General features: G+C 45.7%; 1 long non-coding RNA gene across 1 annotated transcript; it reads left to right on the top strand.

Annotated features, from left to right (window-relative positions):
• Positions 1–2,069: 2,069 nt before the first annotated feature.
• On the top strand, positions 2,070–17,726 carry LOC129633720 (uncharacterized). Its single transcript, XR_008705245.1, has 2 exons — positions 2,070–2,452; positions 15,206–17,726. It is a non-coding gene; the product is annotated as an uncharacterized LOC129633720 (long non-coding RNA).
• The last annotated feature ends 7,901 nt before the right edge of the window (positions 17,727–25,627 follow it).

The raw sequence follows: 25,627 nt of genomic DNA, 5'->3' as shown, positions 1-25,627 counted from the left end.
GGCAAGGAACAGCAAGTGCAAAGGCCCTGAGGCAGGTGTTAATACAGTGAGTTTGAGGAACAGCAAGGAGGCTGGAGAGGGGACACAAAACAGTAGGAGATGAGGTCAGGGGTTAGATCTGGTTTGGCCCTGGGAGGAGGATTGTGGAGTAAGCTGGCGTGACCAGGACACCCCTGGTGGGCTTTGACCAGAGCAGTGACTTTAATTTAATTAATCCTAATTTAATCCTAGTTAGGGTTTAATCCTTATTAGGATTAATCCAGTTTAATCCTGATTCAACTCAGGATTTCAGAATGCTTCTGGATTCCCCGAGGAACAGGCTGTGGCCAGGTGACAGGCAGCAATGGCTCAGACCAGGGGCCTGGCCGTGGAAGTGGGGACTGGCTGGATTGTGGGTGAACTTCGGGCACAGAGCAGATAACAGAACTACACGATGGGTTGGAGGCTGGGGTGAAAAAAAAGTCAAGGGCGACTCTCAAGTCTGGGTCTGAGCCCTGGAAGGAAGGTCACGCCATTTGCTGAGATGCAGAGGGCAGGTCCGACAGGGACAGGAGCTGGAGATGCTGGGTTAGGACAGACCTGCCCACTTACTGTTCCACCAGGTGTCCGTCAGGCAGGAAAAACAAAAGCTTTTCTCAGAGCCAGGGACAGTCACTCCTTCCCCCGTGTCTTGCTCTGAGAGCCAAGTGTGACCCCTGCGCTGTCTGTATCTTGTTCTCATGTCCACTTCACTCCTTCTGAGTGACGGCCCTCTCGTCCCAGAACTGTCTTTCTAAGTCACCCATTTGACCAGATGCCTCCCTGCCTAGCACCATCTATGGCTCCCTGCTGCCCCTTCTCACCATCTCTGCTCTCATCATCACCGTGATGATACTCTCATCACTCGCCTATCTATGCTCTGGCCAAACTTCCTAGAGTCCCCCCTGCCCCACCGCCCCACAAACACCCAGACTCTCCTTGCGTCCGGTGCTGCTGTCCCTCTGTCCCCTCCACCAGGAACTGCACCCCCATACCTCCCCACACGCACCTTCTACGTGGCTCTGAGTATACCATCCGGGTGGCCAGGGCAAGGGACGTCTCCTCCCCAAACCTTAGCTCCCTCATCTGTAAAATGAGTGTACTGCCTCACAGGCGCTGGGAGACATCAAACGGGTGATGCACCTGGCTTGGGTAGTACAGTGTCTGGCACATGTGCCAAATAAATATTAAGTTACAAGAACACAGAGCTTAGGTGTCACTTCTTCCTGGAGGCCCTCCCTGGTTGACTGAGGCCCTCTGCAGAGCCCCCAGCATTTTTCACACTTCATGTCAGTGTCTGGTTGATTTTCATTTCAGGAGCAACCCCAGGGTGGCGTCTGATTCTCTTGGGCCTAGTCGGGGCTGGCACAGAGCAGGGTGAGAGAAAGAATAATATAGACGGCTGAATGCCCTGTCCTCAGAAGTAGACAGACTGCCCATCCACTCCCATGATGCTCTCAAAGACTGGGGACAGACGTCTTACACCTCTGTGCCCATGAGGATGCTGGGGTCCAGAAGGGGTAGGGAATAGGCCCACCAGTTCTCAGCCAAGGGTCTCTGATTCCAGGTCCAGCCTCATAGTTTGGGCAAAGACAGTGCCTCAGATGCCTGCCTGCAGGATGGGGTGTGGCTGGGCTTTGGGAGTCCAAGATGGCCAGTGCTCTTCCCTTCTGCCCGGGGTGACACAGAGCCTCCCAGAGGAGGACATGGCTGAGCCAGGCCTTGAGAAAGCTACAGAACAGCCCCAAGCAGTGAAGGAGGAAGGGCATTCTAGGAACAGAAAACTGCAGGAGCAAAGTTGTGGCGTTAGCAAGAGGGGCAGTCACTTGATTGGCTGGAGGGAGAGTGACGGTCTCCTGATTGGCTGGAAGGAGGATGAGATTCTCCTGATTGGCTGGGAGGAGCGTGAGGTTCTCCTGATTGACTGGAGGGAGGGCGAGATTCTCCTGATTGGCTGGAGGGAGCGTGAGATTCTCCTGATTGGCTGGAGGGAGGGTGAGGTTTTTGTGATTGGCCTTGAAGTTGTCCCTTCCCTCAGGGCCTCAGGTGTAGGGAAGCTGGAGGAACAGCGTCCATGAGACAAGGTTGAGTGCCTTTTCCACCAAGTATCCCGTCCTTCCTACTTTCTCAGACCTCACAACAGGAAGAGGGCATGTTGCTCGCCTACTTAACGGATGAGGAAAGCAGGGCCGTGCATAATGTGAGCAGGACTTTGGGAAAACACGTTTTGTGGGGCGTCTGACTAGACCAGCGATTCGAGTAAAGGGTACTGTACGGCTTCCCGGCCCGCGAGCGGTTTAGTCACGGGTCCAGAAGACGTCTTTCCTTTCACCTAAGTGAAGACGCCTCTTGGGGTGGAGGTCCCAGGTCTTCCCACTTAGGTCCAGGAGCCACCCGTCTCTCCGTGTCTTCACCGCCAGCCGTGCCGGGCCAGGTAAGAATTCCAGGTTTCCCGTTTCCCACCTGCAGAAGAAGGTAGCAATGGTGCCAGGACTCCCTGGAGCCTGTTTGCATTGAAGCATGGCAGCCCACCTTGCCTCGGGGTCCTTGATGCTGGCAGCTTACTGCTGACGGTGACCCCGGGGGTGCTGGACCCTCCATGCCCCGCACCCCTCACGTGACCCCGTGAGGATGGGCCTTCCCCATTCTCCCGGAGGTTGCTGCTGCTCTTGGTTGATGGTGACCACAAACGCAAGTCCTGCCCTGTGTGGGCAGGAAATGGGAAATAATAGTCTGCCTTCCGGTCACGTTAATTTCACCATTGGGAACTCTGCAGCCAAAGCAACGTGTAAACGCCTCCTCAAAGCGCGTCCCTGACTCCTCGGGTCATGGCTGCCCCCGTCCTGGGCTGTGTCCTCTTTCTGCACCCTCCCGCGTCCCAGGGTGGGTGGGGGTCGGTGGGTGGGTGAGAAGGGACGTACTATTCATGCAGTGCACATTGACCCTCCTCTACACAGCCTGAGGCAGACCTCGGGAGCATGATGTCCCCACTCGAGCTGGGGCGGGAGTAGACATGGGTAGTCTGGTGGTCTTGTGGGCACTGGTCTCTGGGGTCCTTGTGGGGAGAGTGGCGTGGCCGTCCACCGCAGATGGTGGCATGTGGTGTGGGGCCTGTGGACAGCACGGCTGCCAGCACAGGTGCCCCAGGTTAGACGCCTGCTACCCTTCCGCCCTTCTCAGGTGCCGAGGCTCGAGCAGAGAGCGAGGACCAACACAGGGGCTCACTCTGTGGAAGCTGGGCCTCGAACTCTTCCTTGTGTTGGATGTAAATGAGCATGATTCCAAAGGAGAGTGTCCATGCCATTCTGATGGCCCCATTTCCAGTGAGACCACAAAAGAAAGAGTGTCCTGGCCGCTAGCAGTGATCAGCTTGTCAGGCTTCCCTCCTAGACAGGGGCCTGGCCATAACCCCAGAATTGGGACATCTCATCTACCCCGCATGGCATGGCAGTTGGATAGAGGGCTGGAGAGTGCTCCAAATGGGAACAGGGGCTCCCAGAAGTCTCAATCTGGGCTTGGGGCACCTGCCTGGATGGCACTGCCAGCCCTGGCTTGTCCCAGATATCACCAGGGGCACCTGGATGTTTTTGTGGGAAGTTCCATAATGCTTGGCTCCCTCTGAAACCTGAGGCCTGGGATGGGGCCCTGCAGGCTAGAGTCCAAGAGGGCTCAGAGATGGTAAGTGATTTGCTGGAGTTGCACAGCCTGCAGGTGGTGGAGCTAGTTCTTATGTCCAGAGCTGCTGGAGAAAATGCTGGAGCGTGTTCCTAGCCCCAGTGAAAAATTTCAGCACCAGAGAGGTGCTGATGGGACAGCTATTTATGGAGGGGGTATGAGAGGACCCCTGGCACATTTATAACCATTTCTCAAGCCACCTCAGCCCTGACTTCTCTTTTGGGCTCTCTGTTTCAAGCTGGGGACTGGCTTGTCTGAGAAGCTAATTCTGACTAAAGTGTTAATAGCTGAATGTGCCATCCGTGTGCTTGGTGATGGGTGGGGCCTTTCAACCTTTGCCTGAGGAAATGTGGGCAGGATGGAGAGGCCGGAGACCCATGTATGACTCCCTGCCCCCCATTCTGCAACCTGGAGGCCTCTGTAGACAGCAGTGGGCTGTCCTAGACCCCAGTTTCATGCCTCCTGAGCCTGATTTGGGCTGTTTCCTGGATTGACAGGGTCCTGACCACTCATCAGATGGCAGCATCCAGAGTCCTGTGCAAAGCCCAGGCCCCCAGCCTACGATCTGGGGTCCCTGGCCCTGGGAGCCTCACTCCTAGGTCTCTCCTCCATGTCATGCCTGGGGCACCTGCACCCCCCCGCTTCCTGCTCGTGGGCCTCGGCCCCCCTCTTTGAGGTGTTTCTCCACTCTGGGACCTGCCCAGAAATGAGAATAGCAGGGTCACAATGACCTGCTCCTTTGGGGCAGACAAGCTGTCTCAAAGGCAGCTCACCCGTGGCCCTTGACCCCCAGCTCCCCATCTTGAGCCCCGGCTGAGAGGTCTTTTTTTAAAAATTTAATTTTTTAATTTGAGTCCACTTGCTTTACAATGTAGTATTGGTTTCTGCTGTCATCACAGAGCGCTGAGCTGGGCTCCCTGTGCTCGACAGCGGCTTCCCACTAGCTCTGTGCTTTGCACACGGCAGTGTGTATGTCTGTGCCGCTCTGTCAGTTCAGCCCCTCCTCTCCCCCTCCACTGTGCCCACAAGTCCATTCACTGAAGGCTCTTTCGGATGCGCACAGTGCAAATCGTGGCTCCCACTGGCTCAAATCATTCAGGGAGGGATGAGTCCAAGCTGGGGGGAAACCTGCAGGCAATGACCTCATGCTGTGGCCGGAGGGAACTGGGGAAGGTCCCTGGGAGGAAGGCCAGACAGGGCAGCCCAAGGTCCACAAGCGTGCCCTGAGACCTGCACTCTCCGTGGGGCTTACCCGACCCTGACTTTCACCTCCTCTGGGAGCTGTATCTTCGCCTCTGACCCCCTGGGGTGGGTGACCCATATTCCTCAGTTACTCCAAGTCCCAGCCTCAGGCTGCCACCCTTGCTCACCCCCATTTCCAGAGCTTTCTTGAACTTACGTCCTGGCTCCCAACTTAGCCTTAGCATCTGCCACTGTTTTTTCAACCACCCAAGCTGGGAGGACACTTACAGGGGAACAGGGCGTCCAAAGATGGGACCCCACACGGGAATAGTCGTGTGTGTGTCAGGAAGTGGAGGTAGGACCGTGCGGCTGTTTGATCCAGTCTCACAGCTCTCTGGGCGAGGTCTGTCCTGCACTCCCCAACTCCTAACCCTTAGGCCCAGGAGCCCCAGCTGCTGACTGTCCAGCCTGCTCTGTGCATGGGAACAAGCCCGGACCTGTGGACGGGGCCACTGTGTCTTGGGCTAGTCCCTGGTTGGGCCTCAGGAATTGCTTTCCCCAGCTGCCTACCACCTCCATCCCCTCCTGGCTTCTTAGCTCAGCTGGCAAACGTGATGTTTTTGGCTTCCTGAGTGGGTGGTCCCCGCTGCTGCCGTGTGAAGGACTCTGAGCAGAGGTGCAGTTCCTTCCTGCAAGGTGCTGCCCTTTTCCCTCCAGGTGTCCCCGATCTTGTTCCCCCTGGGAGAGGATGCAGGGGCCTGGGGTCCCCTCCTCCCCACTGTGGTCACGGGCTCTGACTTCCTGGCCCTGACTGTATTCTGCCCCGAAGTTTCCTGCCTGGACCAAGCTTCAGCCTCTTGGCAAGCCCCAGCTGTGGAGCTCAGCTTCCAGGCTCTGTTGCTCAAGTCGGCCAGAGAGAGCGTCCTGTGATGTGAACAAACACAACATCTGCCATATAGATTGTTTCACTTCTTCCTCCGTAATCACTTCATTTCATGTTTTTTTTCCCCCTAATTACAATGCCAGGACCTTCAGGATAATGTTGAATAAAAATGGGGAGAATGGACATCCCTGCTTTGTTCCCAGTATTAGGGGGGGAAGTGTCAATACCTGTGTCAATATTATTAAGTGTGATGTTAGTGTATGTTTTTCTTAGGTCAGATCTAGGGAGATTCCCTTTATTCTCAGTTTTCTGAGTGTGTCATCAGGTATGGGTGATAGATTGATCATGTTTTGAAGGTTCTCCTTACTTCCTTTAAAAAGGTAAATTACAATAGCTTCAAAGGTTAAAACAGCCATATACTCCTGAGATAAACCTCCAAGGCCTACTTTATATATTGTTTGATTCTATTTGCTATTATCTTAAGAATTTTTGTGTTTATGTATTCACGAGACATGTGCATGCATGCTAAGTCACTTGAGTTGTGTCCGACTTTTTGTGACCCTGTGGACCGTAGCCCACCAGGTTGCTCTGTTCATGGGATTCTCCAGGCAAGAATACTGGAGTGGGTTGCCATTTCCTTCTCCAGGGGATCTTCTCAACACAGGGATTGAAACCCCCATCTCTTGTATCTCCTGCATTGGCAGGCAGCTTCTTTACCACTGGCGCCACCTGGGGGGCCCTTCATGAGAGACACTGGTTTGTAATTTTCTCTCTTGTTTTGCAATGTCTTCATGAGGGTTTCGTATTAAGATTATGCCACCCTGCCCCCTGGCAACAAGAAGTGTTCCCTTTATCCTCTATTTTACGAAAGAGTTTGTATAAATTTGGTACTTATCCTTTCAATGTTTGATCCGTTCCGTTTAATTGCATGGTCGTGTCTGACTCTTTGCGACCCCATGGACTGAAGCATGCCAGGCTTCCCTGTCTGTCACCAACTCCTGGAGCTTGCTCGAACTCATGTCCATCAAGTTGGTGATGCCATCCAACCATCTCATCCTCTGTCGCCCCCTTCTCCTCCTGCCTTCAATCTTTCCCAACATCAGAGTCTTTTCCAGTGAGTTGGTTCTTCACATCAGGTGGCCAAAGTATTGGAGCTTCAGCTTCAGCATCAGTCCTTCCAATGAATATTCAGGACTGATTTCCTTTAGGATAGACTGGTTGGATCTCCTCGCGGTCCAAGGGACTCTCAAGAGTCTTCTCCAACACCACAGTTCAAAAACATCAATTCTTCAGCACTCAGCTTTCTTTATAGTCTAACTCTCACATCCATACATGACTGCTGGAAAAAACACAGCTTTGACTAGATGGACCTTTGTCAGCAAAGTAATGTCTTTGTTTTTTAGTATGCTGTCTAGGTGTCTCATAGCTTTTCTTCCAAGGAGCAAGTGTCTTTTAATTTCATGGCTGCAGTCATCATCTGCAGTGATTTTGGAGCCCAAGAAAATAAAGTCTGTCACAGTTTCCATTGTTTCCCCATCTATTTGCCATGAAATGTTGGGACAGAATGCCATCATCTTCGTTTTTTGAATGTTGAGTTTTAAGCCAGTTTTTTCACTCTCCTCTTTCACTTTCATCAAGAGGCTCTTTAGTTCTTCGCTTTCTGGCATAAGGGTGGTGTCATTTGCATATCTGGAGTTATTGATATTTCTCCCGGCAATCTTGATTCTAGCTTGTGCTTCATCCAGTCTGGCATTTTGCATAATGTACTCTGCATATAGGTTAAATAAGCAGGGTTACAATATACAGCCTTAATGTATTCCTTTCCTAATTTGGAACCAGTCCATTGTTGCACGTCTGGTTCTAACTGTTGCTTCCTGACCTGCATACAGGTTTCTCAGGAGGCAGGTGACATGGTCTGGTATTCCCATCTCTGTAAGTATTTTCCACAGTTTGTTGTGATTCACACAGTCAAAGGCTTTAGTGCAGTTAATAAAGCAGAAGTAGATGTTTTTCTGGAACTCTCTTGGTTTTTCTATGATCTAGCAGATGTTGGCAATTTGGTCTCTGGTTCCTCTGCCATTTCTAAATCCCGCTTGAACATCTGGAAGTTCATGTACTGTTAAAGCCTGGCTTGGAGAATTTTGAGCCTTACTTTGCAAGCGTGTGAGATGAGTCCAGTTGTGTGGTAGTTTGAACATTCTTTGGCATTGCCCTTCTTTGTAATTGGAATGAAAACTAACTTTTCCCAGTCCTGTGGCCACTGCTGAGTTTTCCAAATTTGCTGGCATATTGAGTGCAGCACTTTCACAGTATCATCTTTCAGGATTTAAATAGCTCAACTGGAATTCCATCACCTCCACTAGCTTTGTTCGTAGTGATGCTTCCTAAGGCCCACTTGACTTCACATTCCAAAATGTCTGGCTCTAGGTGAATGATCATGCCATCATGGTTATCTGGGTCATGAAGGTATTTTTTGTATAGTTCTTCTGTGTATTCTTACCACCTTTTCTTAATATCTTCTGCCTCTGTTAGGTCCATATCGTTTCTGTCCTTTATTGTGCTCATGTTTGCATGAAATGTTCCTTTGGTATTTCTAATTTTCTTGAAGAGATCTGTAGTCTTTCCCATTCTATTGTTTTCCTCTATTTCTTTGTACTGATCACTGAGGAAGGCTTTCTTATCTCTCCTTGCTATTCTTTGTAACTCTGCATTCAGATGGGTATATCTTTCCTTTTCTCCTTTGCCTTTAGCTTCTCTTCTTTTCTCAGATATTTGTAAGACCTCCTCAGACAACTGGCATTTCTTTTTCTTGGGGGATGGTCTTGATCACTGCCTCCTGTACAATGTTCAAGAACCTCTGTCCATAGTTCTTCAGGCACTGTCTAGCAGATCTAATCCCTTGAATCTATTTCTCACTTCCACTGTATAATCATAAGGGATTTGATTTAGGTCATACCTGAATGGTCTAGTGGTTTTTCCCTACTTTCTTCAACTTAAGTCTGAATTTTGCAATAAGGAGCTCATGATCTGAGCCACAGTCAGCTCCCGGTCTTGTTTTTGCTGACTGTATGGAGCTTCTCCATCTTTGGCTGCAAAGAATATAATCAGTCTGATTTCAGTATTGACCATCTGGTGATGTCCACATGTAAAGTCTTCTCTTGTTCTGTTGAAAGAGGATGTTTGTTATGACCAGTGTGTTCTTTTGGCAAAACTCTGTTAGCCTTTGCCCTGCTTCATTTTGTACTCCAAGGCCAAACTTGCCTGTTACTCCAGGTATCTCTTGACTTCTACTTTTGCATTCCAGTCCCCTATGATGAAAAGGACATCTTTTTTTTTTTTTTTTTATCTTAGGTCTAGAAGGTCTTGTAGTTCCTCATAGAACCATTCAGCTTCAGCTTCTTGGGCACTAGTGGGTGAGGCATAGACTTGGATTACTGTGATATTGAATGGTTTGCCTTGGAAATGAACAGAGAGCATTCTGTCATTTTTGAGATTGCACCCAAGTACTGCATTTCGGACTCTTTTGTTGACTATGAGGGCTACTCCATTTCTTCTAAGGGATTTTTGCCCGCGGTGGTAGATAAAACGGTCATCTGCATTAAATTCACCCATTCCAGTCCATTTTAGTTCACTGATTCCTAAAATGTCTATGCTTACTCTTGCCATCAATGTAATTCACCAATGAAAACATCTGGGCCTGGAGTAAAGAGTGGAGTATTTAGATTTTCTATTTCATTCTGTGTTAATATTGATAAGTTTAATTTTTCAAGGAGTTCGCCCAATTCGTCTAAGTTGTTGAGCTTGTTGGTAATAAAGCTGTCTGGTGATAATCTCTTTTATTATTAATTGATTAATTTGGCTGTGTTGGGTCTTAGTTGTGGCACTCGAGATCCTCGTTGCAGTGTGTGGGCTTCTTTCTCTCGTTGTGGTGTGTGGGCTCAGGATTTGTGGCACAGACTCTGGTTGTGTGTGGGCCTAGTTGCCCTGAGGCATGGGGGAAGTTAGTTTCCTGACTGGGGGCTGAACCTGCATCCCTTGTATTGGAAGGTGGATTCTTCCTCCAGATCACTAGGGAAATCTTCTTTCTAGTATTGGTAATTTGTGTCCTCTCTCTTTGATGTGGTCAGTCTCGCTTTTGTTAAAGAACCAGCTTTTGACTTGTTAATTTTCTCTATTGTTTTCTATTTGGTTAATTTCTGCCCTTTATTATTGCTTTCCTTCCACTTCACTTCACTTTTCACTTTTTTAACCTCTTAGAGTGTAACATTAGGTCCTTGATTATATTCTTGTCTTCTTTTCTTTTTAAGCATTTAAAGCTATACATTTTCCTCTAGGGACTGTTTTAGTGACATCTTGTAGACGTTGATGTATTTTCATTATCATGCAGTTCTTGTGACTCTTTGATCTGTTGATTATTTAGAAATGTGTTATTTAATTCCAAAATATTTGGGGGTTTCCTAGATATTGTATTCTTACTGGGTTTAATTCTGTTGTTGTCATTCTCTGATTTTGGTCCTTTTAAATTTATTGAACCTCATTTGATAGTTCAGCATATGGTTTACCTTAGTGAATGCCCTTGAAAAAAATGTAAACTCTGTAGTGGCTGGATGTAGTAATCCATAAATATCAGTTAGGTCAGGGTGGTTGATAGTACCATTCAAATCAGCTCTGTCATTTATGTATGAACTGAACATGAGTTGAGCAAATTCTAGGAGATAGTGAAGGACAGGAAGCCAGGCATGCTGCAGTCCACAGGGTCACAAAGAGTTGGACATGACTTAGCAACTGAAGAACAGCATTATTCTATCAGTTACTGAGAGACTGGACTTAAAATATCTAATGATGATTGAAGAATTGTCTACTTGTTTTGATTCTATCATCTTTAGATTTATATATTTGAAGTTGTATTTTTATATGAATACACATTTATGTTTGTTATGTCTTCCTAATAAATTAATCCTTTTATCTCTATGAACTGGTCCTAATTATTGCTAGTAAAACCCTTGGTCTTAAGGTCTCTTTTATCTGATATTATTATAATGGCTCTAGCCTTCTTATAATTGCTAGATTTTCCATCTCTTTCTCTTCACATCCATTTGCTTTCAACCACTCTGTCTTTATATTTAAAGAATATCCAATTATTTAAAGAATAACCAATTGTAGTTGGTTCTTGCTTTACTATCATTCTGACAGTTTCTGCTTTTTAATTGTACATTTAGTACATTTATGTCTCTCATTTTATCATTTGTTTTCCGATTGTCACCTTTGTTTTGGGGCCCTCTGATGTTCTTTGCTGTCTTCTTTTGGATAATTTGAACATCTTTTGGAGATTTATTTTGTCTGTTGGCATTTTTAGTTATACCTTCTTATATTTTAAAATACTTAATAGTTGCTCTATGTGGTAAAGTATATTCTTAACTTTTCACAGTTTACTTAGAATAAATAGTTTATCACATCATTTACAACCTAGAAATCTTGCAACCATATATGTCCACCACCACCACCCCATCCTTTGTGTTATAGTTTTTGCATGTAATATGTCAACACATGTTGTAAACCCCATGAGAAAGTAGGATTTGCTTTTAAAAGGCGTATCTACTTCTAAAATAAAGGATTTAAAAAACATTTACTAGACAGGTATCATTTCTGGTAAATATGTATCATTTTTTGGTAAAATTTCTCTAATGGCAGAAAGTGAAGAGGAACTAAAGAACCTCTTGATGAGGGTGAAAGAGTAGAGTGAAAAGCTGGCTTAAAACTCAACATTAAAAAACCAGGGTCATGGTATCTGGTCCTTTCACTTCATGGCAAATAGAAGGGGAAAAAGTAGAAGCAGTGACAGGTCTTCTTTTCTTGGGCTTCTAAATCACTGCAGATGTTGACTGCAGCCATGAAATTAAAAGACATGTGCTCTTTGAAAGGAAAGCTATGACAAACCTAGACAGGTATTAAAAAGCAGAGACATCACTTTGCCAACAAAGGTCCATCTAGTCAAAGCTCTGGTTTTCCCAGTGGCCATGTATGGATGTGAGAGTTGGACCATAAAGCTAAGCACTGAAGAATTGATGCTTTTGAACTGTGGTGTTGGAGAAGACTCTTGAGAGTGTCTTGGACTGCAAGGAGATCAAACCAGTCAATCCTAAAGGAAATCATCCCTGAATATTCATTGGAAGGAGTGATGCTGAGGCTGAAACTTCAGTACTTTGGCCACGTGATGTGAAGAGCTCACTGGCAAAGACCTTGATTCCGGGAAAGATTGAAGGCAAAAGGTGAAGGAGACGACAGAGGATGAGATGGTTGGATGTCATCACTGACTCAATGAACATGAATTTGAGTAAACTCTGGGAAATAGTGGAGGACAGAGGAGTCGGGTGTGCTACGGTCCCTGGGGTTGCAAAGAATCGGACATGACTTAGCGACTGAACGACAACAAATGTGCAATTTCTTGAGGCTCTTTATTTCTTCCTGAAGATCTGAGTTTCCATTTTGTATCATTTCCCTTCAGCCTGAAGAACTTTTCGGATCTTTTAGGATCTCTTGCAGTGCAGGTGTGTAAAGTATGAATTCTCTTAGTTTTCTTTGATCTGAAAATGTTCTTATTTCACCTATGATATAAAAGAATATTTTATTTGGATTTGTATCTGAGTTCTGAGTTGGAAGTTTTTTCTTTCAGCATTTTGAAAGTGTTATTCTACTGTCTTCTTATCTCCGTATTTTCTGATGAGAAACCAGTGATCATTTGAATTGTTCTATTGTATGTAACTGTGGTTTCTTCTGGTCTTTTGTGATTTTTCTCCTCTGTTTTTGGTTTTCAGCAATTCAGCTATCACGTGCTTGAGCCCCCGTCCCCATTTTTTCATTCTGCCTGTGGTCTGCTGAGCATCTTGAATCGTTAATTTTTGGCCTTTCAGTGCATTTGGAAAATCTTGGGCACTTTTTCTTTATTTTTTTCTTCCTCATTTTGTCTTCCTTCTCTTTTTGTGACTTCAGTTGCACTTATGATTTGGCCTTTTGATAATCACCCCATGGGTTCCTGAAGAACTCATTTCTTTTCAATCCTATTTCTTTCTCTTCTTCAGAGTGGATAATTTCTATTAATCTAGAATGAGTAAGTTTGAGGTTACTCACTTTTATTCTGTTGTAATTAACGAGGCAGTATTTTTACATCATTATTAACTGATGACTATGGTTCATTCAGACATCATTAGTTGTTACCCAGTGTCTCTTCCTGTCCAGGACCGTGTACCACCTATTTTTCCTGTCTCCTGAGTATCTTCTTGGTTGTGAGAGTTTCTCAGACTTGCCTTATTTTTGATGATCTTGTTATCAGCAGGTTGGTTTATTTCTCTTCCTTGGTTTTTATCTTGTTGCACAAACACTTGGCACAGTGGACCAAAACGTGCAGGACAACAGACAAGTTACAGCTCCGTTCAGCTCAAGCAGACAGATCCTTTATTAGTCCTGATGGAATCTTCCTCATCCTTCTTAGCCATCTCTTTTGGCTTCCCACTTTTATATATCCAGTCTCCTCCATTGGGTATGGTCAGTGCAAAGCAGGGCTTGCATCCACCACCAGTCAATGAAAGGGAATGCAAATGAGCATATGATCAAGGCTGATTGACAATTATAAGTTATATAACAGCAAGTTGTATTGTTTATGTCTCCCAATAATTCCATCTGTTATAATTAGATGTAGAATATTTATGAGCCCTTAATGGACTCCTAACTGCCTAAGGTTTCTTGGGGAAGCCCCTATGGTCATTTTGTACTCACCGTGTGCCTAGGGCATTTCAGGAGTGGAAAAGTCTCTGTGGAGATTCTATACACTTTAGAATCCTTTTTTCAGTATCTACAAAGTAGCTTGCTAGGATTTTGATTTGGATTGTGCAGATTCAGTAGATAAAGTTGGGAAGAATTAACAACCAGTCCATCCTAAAGGAGATCAGTCCTGAGTGTTCACTGGAAGGACTGATGCTGAAGCTGGAACTCCAATACTTTGGCCACCTGATGCCAAGAGCTGATTTATTAGAAAAGACCCTGATGCTAGGAAGGATTGAAGGCAGGAGGAGAAGGGGATGACAGAGGATGAGATGGTTGGATGGCATCATTGACTCAATGGAGATGAGTTTGAGTAAATTCTGGGTGTTGGTGATGGACAGAAAGCCTGGTGTGCTGTGGTCCATGGGGTTGCGAAGAGTCGGACATGACTGAGCGACTGAGCTGAACTGAACATCCCCAAATACTGAGTAATTACAAGTAATTGTTTAACAGAGAATATCCACCATTTATTTAGATATCCTTTGATCTCTTCATCAGAGTTCTATAGTTTTCTGCATGTATAGATCTTGAACATGTTTTGTTAGATTTATGCCTAAGTATTTCATTTTTTGGTGCCATTGTAAATGATGTTGTGTTTTTAATTTCAAGTTCCAATCGCTGGGACTTCCCTGGTGGTCCAGTGGCTGAGACTCTGCACTGCCCATGCAGGGGGCCCAGATTCTATCCCTGGTCAGGGAACTCGATCCCACATGCCACAACTAAACGAACCCACATGCCACGTGAAGGTGGAAGATCCTGTGTGCCATAACTGAGACAGTACAGCCAAATGAATCAGTAAATCCTAGGCTTCCTGGTGGCTCAGCTGATAGGGAACCTGCCTGCCAGTGCACGAGACACAAGAGATTTGGATTTGATCCCTTGGTCGAGAAGACCCCCTGGAGAAGGAGTTGGCAACCAGCTCCAGCCTTCTTTCCTGGAAAATTCCATGGACAGGGGAGCCTTGTGGGCTACAGTCCATGGGGTCTCAGAATCAGAGAGGACTGAGTGCTCATGCACACCCACACAAATAAATAAAAATGAATATGAAAGGTTAACACATGCTCATCCAGATTAAAAAATTTCAATTGTTTATGCTTTCATAAGGAAAGCAAGTGACCTGTATTTTAAAATTGTATCCTTTGACCTTGCTATACTTATTTATAGTTCCAGGTGTGTGTGTGTGTGAATTCTTTGGGGTTTTCTTTATATATTATAGATAATCATGTTAACTGTGAACAAGGACAGTTTTATGTCTTCCTTCACAGTCTATATATACATTTTACTTTCCTTTTCTTAGCGCAATAGCTGAAACTGCCAGTGTGATGTTGAATAGTGTAGTGAGAGGGAAATTCTTGCCTAGTTCTTAATCTTAGGGAGAAAGCATTAGTTTCTCACTCTTAAGTATGATGTTAACTGCTTTTTTTTTTTTTTTTTGGTAAATGCACATAACAAGTTGAAGCGCCTCTCTATTCCTAGTTTGTTGAGAATTTTAAAAAATCACAATGAGTATTGGATTTTTTCAAATGCTTTTTCTGCATTAATTAATGTGGTCATATGATTTTTCTTCTTTACCCTGTTGATGTGATGGATTACATTAATTGATTTTCAATTTCGGTTGATTTCAATTAGCTGAACCAGTATTGCATACCGAGAGTAAACACCAGTTGATCATGGGCTTCCGGTGGCTCAAGCATAAAGAGTCTTCCTTCAGTGCAGAAGACACAGGAGATGCGGGTTTGATCCCTGGGTCAGGAAGATCCCCTGGAGGAGGGGCATGGAAAACCACTCCAGTATTCGTACCTGGAGAAGCCTGTGGACAGAGGAGCCTGGCGTGCTACAGTCTATGGGTTGCAAAGAGTCGGACACGACTGAAGTGACTGAGCACTCACGCGCTTGGTATATTGCTCTTTTATGTATTATTGGATTCAATTAGATGATATTTTATGATTTAGTTTCATGAGACATATTCTATTGTTTTCCATTCTTATAATATTTTTATTTGATTTTAGAGTTAGGATGATCCTGGCCTCATAGATGAATTAGGACGTATTCCCTCTGCTTCCATTTTCTGGAAGAGACCATACAGAATCGGTGTCATTTCTTCCTTACATGTTTGATAGAATTCAACAGTGAAATCCTTTGGGTCTGGTGCTTTATTTTTTGGAGGATCATTAATTATTGATTCAATTTCTTCAATAGGTATGTCTATAGAATAGACATTTCATTTCTTCAACTTGATTGAGATATAACTGACAAATAAAAATAGGCCTGTTGAGGTGATCTTGTTCTTCTTAGCATGGACAGAGGAGCCTGGTGGGCTACAGTTCATAGGGTCGCAAAGACTTGGACACAACTCAGCAACGAAAACAACAGAACATTCTCCTTGTGTGAATTTTGGTAGATGTGTCTTTCAAGAAATTGGTCCATTTTATCTAAGTTGTCATATCTGTGGATACAGAGTTTTTCTAGTATTCCTTTATTATCCTTATTCTTTTAATGCCCACGGACCAGTTGTGATTAACTCTCTTCATTTCTGATATTAGTAGTTTGTGTCTTCTGTCATCTTTTCTTGGTTAGCTTTGCTAGAGGGTTTATTAATTTTATTGATCTTTCTAAAGAACCAGCTTTCATGTTGCTGATTGTCTCTACTGTTTTCCTGTTTTTGATTCCATTGAGTTCTGCTCTAATTTGTTATTTATTTTCTTGTGCTTGTTTTAGGCTTAAATTGCTCTTCTTTCTCAAGCTTCCTAAGATGAATGCTTAGATGATTGATTTTAGGTGTTTCTTTAAAAATTTTGTAATTAAATAATTTATATGCATGTTTTAAGCTTTTTGTTCTGTTTTGGGATATAGGTGATTAACAATGCTGTGATAGTTTCAGGTGGACAGCAAAGGCCTCGGCCGTACATGTACATGTTAGATATTTCTTTTGTGATGCTTGCATTTAATGCTGTGTATTTCTCTCTAAGCATTACTTTCACTGCATCCCACAACATTTGGAAGTTGTATTTTTATTTTCATTTAGTTAAAAGTATTTAAAAGTGTCTCTTGAGACTTCTTACTTGACCCCTGTGTTATTTAGATTCGTGTGATGTTTAATCTCTAAGTATTTTTGGAATTTCCAGCTATCTTTCTATTGTTGATTTCTTGTTTAATGCCACTGTGGCATGAGATGAAACATTTATGACTTCCATTCTTTAAAATGTGTTAAGGTGTGTTTTATGGTCTTGAATGTGGTCTGTTTTGGTGAGTGTTTCATGTGAGCTTGCAATGTGTGTACTCTGTTGTTGGCATATTCTAGAAATGTCAATTAGATCAAGTCGATTGATAGTGCTGTTCATGTCAACTATCCCTGCTGATCTTCTGTATGCTTCATCTATCAGTTACTCAAAGAGTGGTGCTGAACTCTCCAACTACAATAGCAGACTTGTGTGTTTCTCCATTTTAGGCATTCTGATGTCCTGTTGGGAGGTGCATACACAATCAGGATTATTGTATCTTTCTGAAGAATTGATCCCTTTACCATTATGTAATGTCTGTCTTTATCCCTGATAATTTTCCTTGCTTTGAAGTCTGCTTTGCCTGAAATTAGTAAAGGTATTTAGCTTTTTTTTTTTTTTGATGTGTGTTAGCACAATATATCTTTCTCTATTCCTTTGCTTTTAGTCTATATGTGTCATATTGAAAATGGGTTTTTTGTTGATATAAAACAGTTGGGCCTTTTTTCTTTAATCTACTCTTTAATTGGTGTATTTAGATTATTCATATTTAAAGTGGTTATTGATAGAGTTGGATTAATATCTACCAATATTTGTAACTGTTTTTCTTCTTTGTCCTTGGTCTGTTTCTTTTTTCTTCCCCTCTTTTTCTGCCTTCTCTGGCTTTAACTGAGCCTTTTTAAAAAGCATTTTTATTTGTTTACCTTTATTCTCAACTGTGCTGCGTCTTTGTTGCTGCGTGGGCTTTTCTCTAGTTGCAGCAAGCAGGGGCTACTCTCTGGATGCTGTGTGCAGGCTTGTCTTTGTGGTGGTTTCTCTTGTTTGGGAGCATGGGCTCCAGGGTACCTGGACTTCAGCAGTTGTGGCTTCTGGGCTTAGTTGCTTGGCAGTGTGTGGGATCTCCCCAGATGGGGGATTGAACCTGTGTCTCCTGAATTGGCAGGTGGATTCTTTACCACTGAGCTACCATGGAAGCCTCTTAACTGAGCATTTTTAATGGTTCCATTTTCTTTCCTTTCTTAGGCATATCAATTATGCTTTAAAAAAAATTTGGGGGTTCCCCTAGAGTTTGGAATTTCCATTTATAACTCATTTAAGTTCGTGTTCAAATAACATGTAGTAAAAGTACCTTATAGCAGAGTATTTCCAATTTCTCCCTCCTATATCTTTTAAATTTGTTGGCATTAATTTCACTTATTCATAAGCTATTAACACAAATATGTTATTAGTATCTTTACTTTAAATAAACATTTATCCATCAGTCTAATTAAGAATAAGAAAAATAAAATATTTTGTTTTACCTTTGTACTTTTCCTTTTTTAAAGAAAATGTCGGTTCAAGTTTCTGACCTATATATTTTTTTCCTTCTTTTAACACTTTTTTTTTTTTCAGGGCCGATCTGGGATGAATTCCTTCCATTTTCATACGTCTGAGAAAGTTTTTGTTTCTCTTTCACTTTGGGAGGGGGTTCACCCTGCTGCCTGTGGGATCTTGGTTCCCTAACCAGGGTTCGAACCTGCGCCCCCTGCAGTGGAAGCACGGGGTCTTAACCACCAGCCCACCAAAGAAGTCTTCGTTTTTGAAGGATAATTTTGCTGGAGATAGGTTATAGGCTGGTGGGCTTTTTCTTGGAATGCTTGAATATTCCATTTCACTTTCCTTGCTCGCTTTCTGAAGAGAAGCCTGATGTTCTTCTAATCCTTTGTCCTCTCTAGATAAGGCGTCTTTCTTCTCTTGCTTCTTTCAAAATTTCCTCTTTTTCTCTCGCTTGAATATGAAATGCGTAGGTGTCGTTTTTGAGATGCTTTTCCTCCTTGGTGTTTTCTGAGCTTCTTAGATCTGTGGTTTGCTATCTGTCATTCATTTTGGAAAGTTCCCAGCCATTATTACTTCAAATGCTTCTTCTCCATTCTCTGTTCTTCTTGTGGTGTCACAATGATGGGCATGCTTCATCTTTTGAAACCGTCCCACAGTTCTTGGACATTCTGTTCTCTTTTTTCCATTTTCTTCTTTGCATTTCAATTTGGGAAGTTCTATTGACATGTTTTCCAAGCTCACTGATTCTTTTCTTGGCCACAGCCAGTCCACTTGCTAAGTCCATCAAGGGCATTCTTCATTTCTTTTGCAGTGTTTCCGATTTCTAGCACTTCCTTTTGATTTTTCCTTAAGAGTTTCCATCTTTCTGCTTAATTAGTTATTGATTATTGCATGTTGTCTACTTTTTTTTCTAACGATCTTAGAGTATTGAATCATAGTTATTTTAATTGCTTGATCTGATAATTCTGAAATCTGCATCACAGACAAATTTAGCAGGGAAGTGATAAATGAAAAGAGTATTCTTGCAACCTCTAATGGGACCAGGGGTTAATGTCTAGAATATACAGAGACTATAAGAAAAACCCTGGAAACTGCTGGGAAAATTTGGTTCAGTTCAGTAGCTCAGTTATGTCCAACTCTTTGTGACCCCATGGACTGCAGCATGCCAGGCTTCCCTGTCCATCATCAACTCCTGGAGCTTGCTCAAACTCACATCCATTGGTGATGCCATCCAACCATCTCATCCTCTGTCGTCCCCTTCTCCTCCTGCCTTCAGTCTTTCCCATAATCAGGGTCTTTTCTAATGAGTCGGTTCTTTGCATCAGGTGGCCAAAGGATTGGAGCTTCAGCTTCAGCACCAGTCCCTCCAATGAATATTCAGGACTGAGTATCTTTAGGATTGACTGGTTGGATCTCCTTGCAGTCCAAGGGACTCTCAAGAGTCTTCTCCAACACCACAGTTCAAAAGCATTAATTCTTCGGCCCTCAGCTTTCTTTATGGTCCAACTCTCATATCTGTTCATGACTACTGGAAAAAACCATAGCTTTGACTATATGGACTTTTGTCGGTAAAGTAATGTCTCTGCTTTTTAATATGCTATCTAGGTTTGTCATAGCTTTTCTTCCAAGGAGCAAGCGTCTTTTAATTTCATGGCTGTGGTCACTATCTGCAGTGATTTTAGAGCCCAAGAAAATAAAGTCTGTCACAGTTTCCATTGTTTCCCCATCTATTTGCCATGAAGTGATGGGACCAGATGCCACGATCTTTGTTTTTTGAATGTTGAGTTTTAAGCCAGTTTTTTCACTCTCCTCTTTTACTTTCATCAAGAGGCTCTTTAGCTCCTCTTCACTTTCTGCCATAAGGGTGGTATCTGAGGTTACTGATATTTCTCCTGGCAATCTTTTTTATTGATTAATTAATTTATTTTAATTGGAGGCTAATTACTTTACAATATTGTAGTGGTTTTTGCCATACTTTGACATGAATCAGCCATGAGTGTACATGTGTCCCCCATCCTGAACCCCCCTCCCACCTCCTTCCTCATCCCATCCCTCAGGGTCATCACCAGCCCTGAGCACCCTGTCTCATGCATTGTACCTGGACTAGCGATCTGTTTCACATATGGTAATATACATGTTTCAATGCTATTCTCTCAAATCATCCCACCCTCGCCTTCTCCCCCAGAGTCCAAAAGTCTATTCTTTATATCTGTGTCTCTTTTGCTGTTTTGCATATAGACTCATTATTACCATCTTTCTAAATTCCATATACATGTATTAATATACTGTATTGGTGTTTTTCTTTCTGACTTACTTCACTCTGTATAATAGGCTCCAGTTTCATCTACCTCATTAGAACTGATTGAAATGCGTTCTTTTCTTCTGGCAATCTTGATTCCAGCTTATGCTTAGTCCAGCCTGGCATTTCATATGATGTACTCTGCATATAAGTTAAATAAGCAGGGTGACAATATACAGCCTTGATGTACTCCTTTCCCAATTTGGAACCAGTCCATTGTTCCACGTGCAGTTCTAACTGTTGCTTCTTGACCTGCATACATATTTCTCAGGAGGCAGGTAAGGTGGTCTGGTATTCCTATCTGCTTAAGAATTTTCCACAGTTTGTTGTGATCCACAGAGTCAAAGGCTTTAGCATAGTCAATTAAGTAGAAGTAGACATTTTTCTGGAATTCTCTTGCTTTTTCCATGATCCAGCGGATGTTAGCAATTTGATCTCTGGTTCCTCTGCCTTTTCTAAATCCAGCTTGAACATGTGGAACTTCTCGGTTCATATACTGCTGGGAAAATTAGTGGTCAAGAATAGCTAGCATTTGCATAGTGCTCACTGGGTTCTAAGACACACAAATGTAAGAGCAGAACATATATGACCTGTGAGAATCATGAGGAGTAGATCTTGAATGGGTGGCGGTGGGTATTGAGAAGGGCTGTCTGGAGGTGATGGGTTCTGAAGAATGAATAGGAGTTTGCTAGGGAAGTGAGTGTGGTGAAGGCACTCTGGGCTGTGGGAACAGCCTGAGGAAATGCGTGGAGAGAGTGGTGTACAAATCAAAGTTCTCACAAATACATGAGAGACAGTGGTGAGAGACATCACCAGAAAGGCAGGCTGAGGAGGGACAGTGTGAACCTGTCGGCAGTAGGGAGCCACAGATGGTTCTTGAGCAGGTGCATGGTGAAGTGAAGGTGCTAGTTATGAACACAAGCTGGACACAGAGGAGACTCAGGGGAAGAAGATCTTCGTGAACTGGTCCGACAGAGGTTGTCTTCAGGTTTAGCGAGGGTGGTGGTGGCTGGTCAGGAGGGTGGAGGGACAGGGTGGCCGGGACAGGGAGAGATGGCAGGGACATGGCGTCTGAGGGGACAGGCTGGGATGGGTCTGAGGAGCCAGGGGTGGCCAGGGGCTCTGGTGGGGGTGGGCTGCTCTCCCTGGGGTGGGCACTGGAGAGTGGGAGGGAGGTCTTTGGGGGACTGTGTAAGGGTCACTTACACTTAGTAGGGCGATTGGAGGCTGAGGAGGTGGGCAGCAGGGGGCAGGTGTGGCTGGGGATATAGCACTTTGCATCCTGGGCTCTGTGGCCACATCAGCTCTGTGACCCGGGCTTTGTCCTCTCTGTGACGACCAGCTCTGAGGCCGGTACCGCTGTCCCCCACTTCGTGGGCCTGTGGCGGGGTGGGATGGGTCAAGCCTGAGCAGTGAGGTCCTGCCTGGAACAGAGGCCTGGAGCTCTAAGCAGCAGCCAGAAGATTTGAGGGGAGGCCACCAGGCCCAGGCCCACCTCCTTTGAGAGACAGGAGAGCAGGGGCCCACCCTAGGGTCTTCGCCATTACCGTCCCCCTTTTCATGCGGAGAGGCGGGCCTGGGCTCAGCTCCAGGCACCCTCTGGGTCCCCCTGCCCTCCCCGGTAGAGGCTGGGGTGGCCTCCCGAGCCTGTCTGCTTGAGCCAGAGTTATTACGAGGTAAGTTTTGATTTCCACCTTGGTCTCTCTCCTCTCCCCCTGGGCCCTTCCCTTCTGCAAACCTCAGCACTCCCTGCCCACCACCCAGAACCTCCCTCAGCCCATGTTTTCTGCTCCAAGAATGAGAAGGCCCACTCTTGAGGTTTGCCTGTTTGGCCTCCAAGGAGACCCGCTTTTTCTGCCTCTTCAATGCCTCCCCCCACCGCCCTGCCTTCGTTTGCCTCTTTGCTGAAACAGCTGAGTTTGTCTCAACTCTGGACTGTAGCCCCTGCTATTCCCACTGGGGACAGAAATGTTAAAACCTTCAGGGATAAGCTGACCCAACTTGTTCTCTGTGGCCTGTGTGGACAGAGCCAGGACTGGGGTGAGAGTGGAAGAGTTATGGAGGGGACCTAACTCAGCCAAAGGAAAAACTATCTATCTATGAAAAATGTGTCAAAAGGCTGTGTGCCTCCAGGCCCCAGGAGGGATGAGATCTTTGCCCCTGGAGGAGTGAATGGAGTGGGGTCTACAGAGGAAGGGTCCAGGTAATGGGAAGGCCTGGCTTACACCTCTGGATGGGGTGGGGTGGCCCCACATCTGGAACCTGTGGATTTGCTTCTTCTCCAGACTGGTCCCAAGGACTTGGGTCTCAGAACTGGGAGGACAGGGTCCTCCTAGGAGGACCACAGTACTGCCCTCGTCTACCCGCATCCTGCCCCTCCCCTGACCCAGAGTCCCCAACTTCCTTCTTTACAATTCCCTCCCCTCTCCCCATTTTCCCCAGAAGAAATTGACTAGCTAGCCTCACATAATTCAGGTAAGACATGGGCTTTCTGGTGGGCTGGTGGGGGAGAAGGGCTGCTTGCGTTGCCTTTTCCATAGGCCGCCCCCTCTGAAAGGCTCCTTGGTGGAAACTTGTGCTTCAGGGACAGGCTGGGACAAAGGCCCTTCCCCATCAGGCTGAAGACCTGCCTGCCCCTGGTGCCCCCATGCCCACCCCACCTTCCAGCCTTACCAAACATCCCCTTTCTTATTATCCCTCGCACTTCTCTGCTTCAAATATCCAGTCCCATTCTGCCTACTGGATGAACTCCTATACATCCTTCAAAGCCCAGCCTGTTTTCTCCCTCTCTGGTAAGCCTTCTTTGTTCCTATGTGTTAATTTTAATTTTCCCCCTGAGATCCCCCTACACTAGATCTGCAGCTCTCCTACAGCAGGCATTGCCTGTATTATCATGATGTGCCGATGTGTCTGCTGTCAGCAAAGGACCATGTTACTACTTCTCTGTGTGTGCCTGGTGCCCTGAAGCTGCTGGGGCTGGAATGGTCTGGGGAGAACAGGTGCTTAGAGAATATTCATTCAATACACTGATGGCTGGCTGGCTGGCTGGCCTGGCTGACCTCAGGCAGTGGGCCTAGAATGCTGAGCTCCAGGAGCAGATTTCTGTCCCTGCCTCCCCAGGGGCAGTGGGCACAGCAGTCATTGAGTAGGTGAGGGTCATCTTGGTGCAGCTTGCAGCCCCACCCTAACCTCGCCAGGCCCCAAACCTACCCACCCTGGTTAATAGGGCACATCCCTGAAGAGAAGGAAACACTCCAGGGCCTTTCCAGAGAAGATTTAAAAGGTGCTTAGCACCCACCTGTCCTCCAGGGAAGGGAGGATTGAGAAGCATTTGCTGTGAACTAAGTTCAGAGAGGTGGCGCTAGTGATAAAGAACCTGCCTGCCAGTGCAGGAGACAGAAGAGACTCAGGTTTGGTCCCTGGGTCGGGAAGGTCCCCTGGAGAAGGAAATGGCAACCCACTCCAGTATTCTTGCCCGGAAAATTCCATGGACAGAGGACCCTGGCGGGCTATAGTCTGTGGGGTCACCAAAGTTGGACACGGATGAGTGACTGAGCACACATAACACGCACAAACAGGGTGGACATTCATTTCTCTCCCATAGAAGTCTGGGCGGTAGGGCCAGCTGTACTCCGTGAAGCTGTTATGGCCCCTGCTGTCCCTAGCATCTTGCCCTCCTCTGCATGGTCCAGGGTAGCTCCCATCAGGTCTGCATTCTCCAGGATGAGGGGAGGAGGAGAGGGAAGGAGAAGAACCGTGTTGTCTCTTTAAGAGCATGACCTGGAAGTGGAACATAGAGTTTACTTTGCTCACATGCCATTGGCTAGAAATTAATCACATGGCCACACTTGGCCACAAGGAACACTGGGAAATGTAGTCTTTATTCTGGGTGAGCATATGCTTGACAAAAATCAGGGATTCTATAGTGTACAGGGGTAAAAAGAGAGCTGGATGACTCTACCAGAGACAGGACATGTGAGGGGAGGGGTGGATTGGGGTGGTGAGAGTGGGAGATAAGTTCATTTTAGGCTGGATCAGTCTGAGGAGAAGATAATTTACTCCTGAGGTCTCTGTGGCTGCACCATTGTGCCTCCACCCCTGTGTTGTCCTTTCCTCTTGACCTTCTTGCAAACACATCCTCTTGTATCGCATGACACATTTGAGTCACGTTGGAGAGCCACCCTTCAGGTGGGAATCCCTGGAGAGTGCCCCTGGGGCCCCTGGGGCCCCTGGGGCTGGGCTGAGTTATCTCCCATTTACTCTGTGGTCCTATCTTATGATTGGGGCTTAACTAGTGTTAACTATTGTTAAGCCCACTCTAGTGACTTTTAAATTTCATTTTAGGGGGTCATTTCCTGGGGCAGAGTCCCCAGTGCAGGGCGGACAGTGAGAGACTTGAGGTAAGTCTGCTCTCTCCCTCTGACTGTCCCACAGAGTCGTGTGGCTGCCAGGGAACCCTGAGATCCTCTGCTTGCCTCATCAGATCCAGGGGCTTAAAGCAGAGAAGCCTGCTGTCTGCAGCAGACAGGGCTGTCTTCGTTGCTTGGCATGGAATCCCCAGCACAACTTTCTGTTTCTCTGTCTCAACCTGGAAGTGTGCATGTGCCTATTCTGTAGCCACCAGCTTGCACTCCTGGGAGCCATGAGACCCTGACAGGGCTCCATACCATGGTCAATATAAATCTTAAAACACACCGCATATATTTTTTGCTTTGGCAGCTAGGAAGCTCCATGCCAACATGGGAGTTGTAAGAATTGTACCCTTAACTGACTTTCTGCTCTCATTTATCTACATCTTTATTCTTCTTGTTCTGCCTTTTCTGACTTCATAGGTGCTTGAGGACACAGAAGGTGAGCTTCATTTGCTTATCTACAAGATGGGGAAAAGCCCATCTGCTTGGGTTCTTCTGAGGATTACAGGAAAGGAGGGCCCTCTGCTGAGTAGGCTGGAGGGGGCTGTTCTGCTGATGTTGGGGTTTGGTAAAGTCACACTCAGCTGTGGACTCCAGGGAGCCACCTCCATTGTGAGCGCCTGCAGCTCTTAGAAATGGGGCCAGGGATGTGACCCAGAAATGCTCCTGGTCCCGGGGGCTGAGTCCTGATATCCCCCCTGCCCTGAGAGAGTCAGCTCTGTGAGGTCCAGCTCGGGGCCAAGACACAGTGTTTCCCTTGTTTCTTTCTCGTCTTCCTATTCCTCACCCCAGATCTCTCTTCTCA

This window comes from Bubalus kerabau, chromosome 19, assembly GCF_029407905.1.
Source record: "Bubalus kerabau isolate K-KA32 ecotype Philippines breed swamp buffalo chromosome 19, PCC_UOA_SB_1v2, whole genome shotgun sequence".
NCBI lineage: Eukaryota > Metazoa > Chordata > Mammalia > Artiodactyla > Bovidae > Bubalus > Bubalus kerabau.
This window is presented reverse-complemented; position numbering and strand designations above follow the sequence as displayed.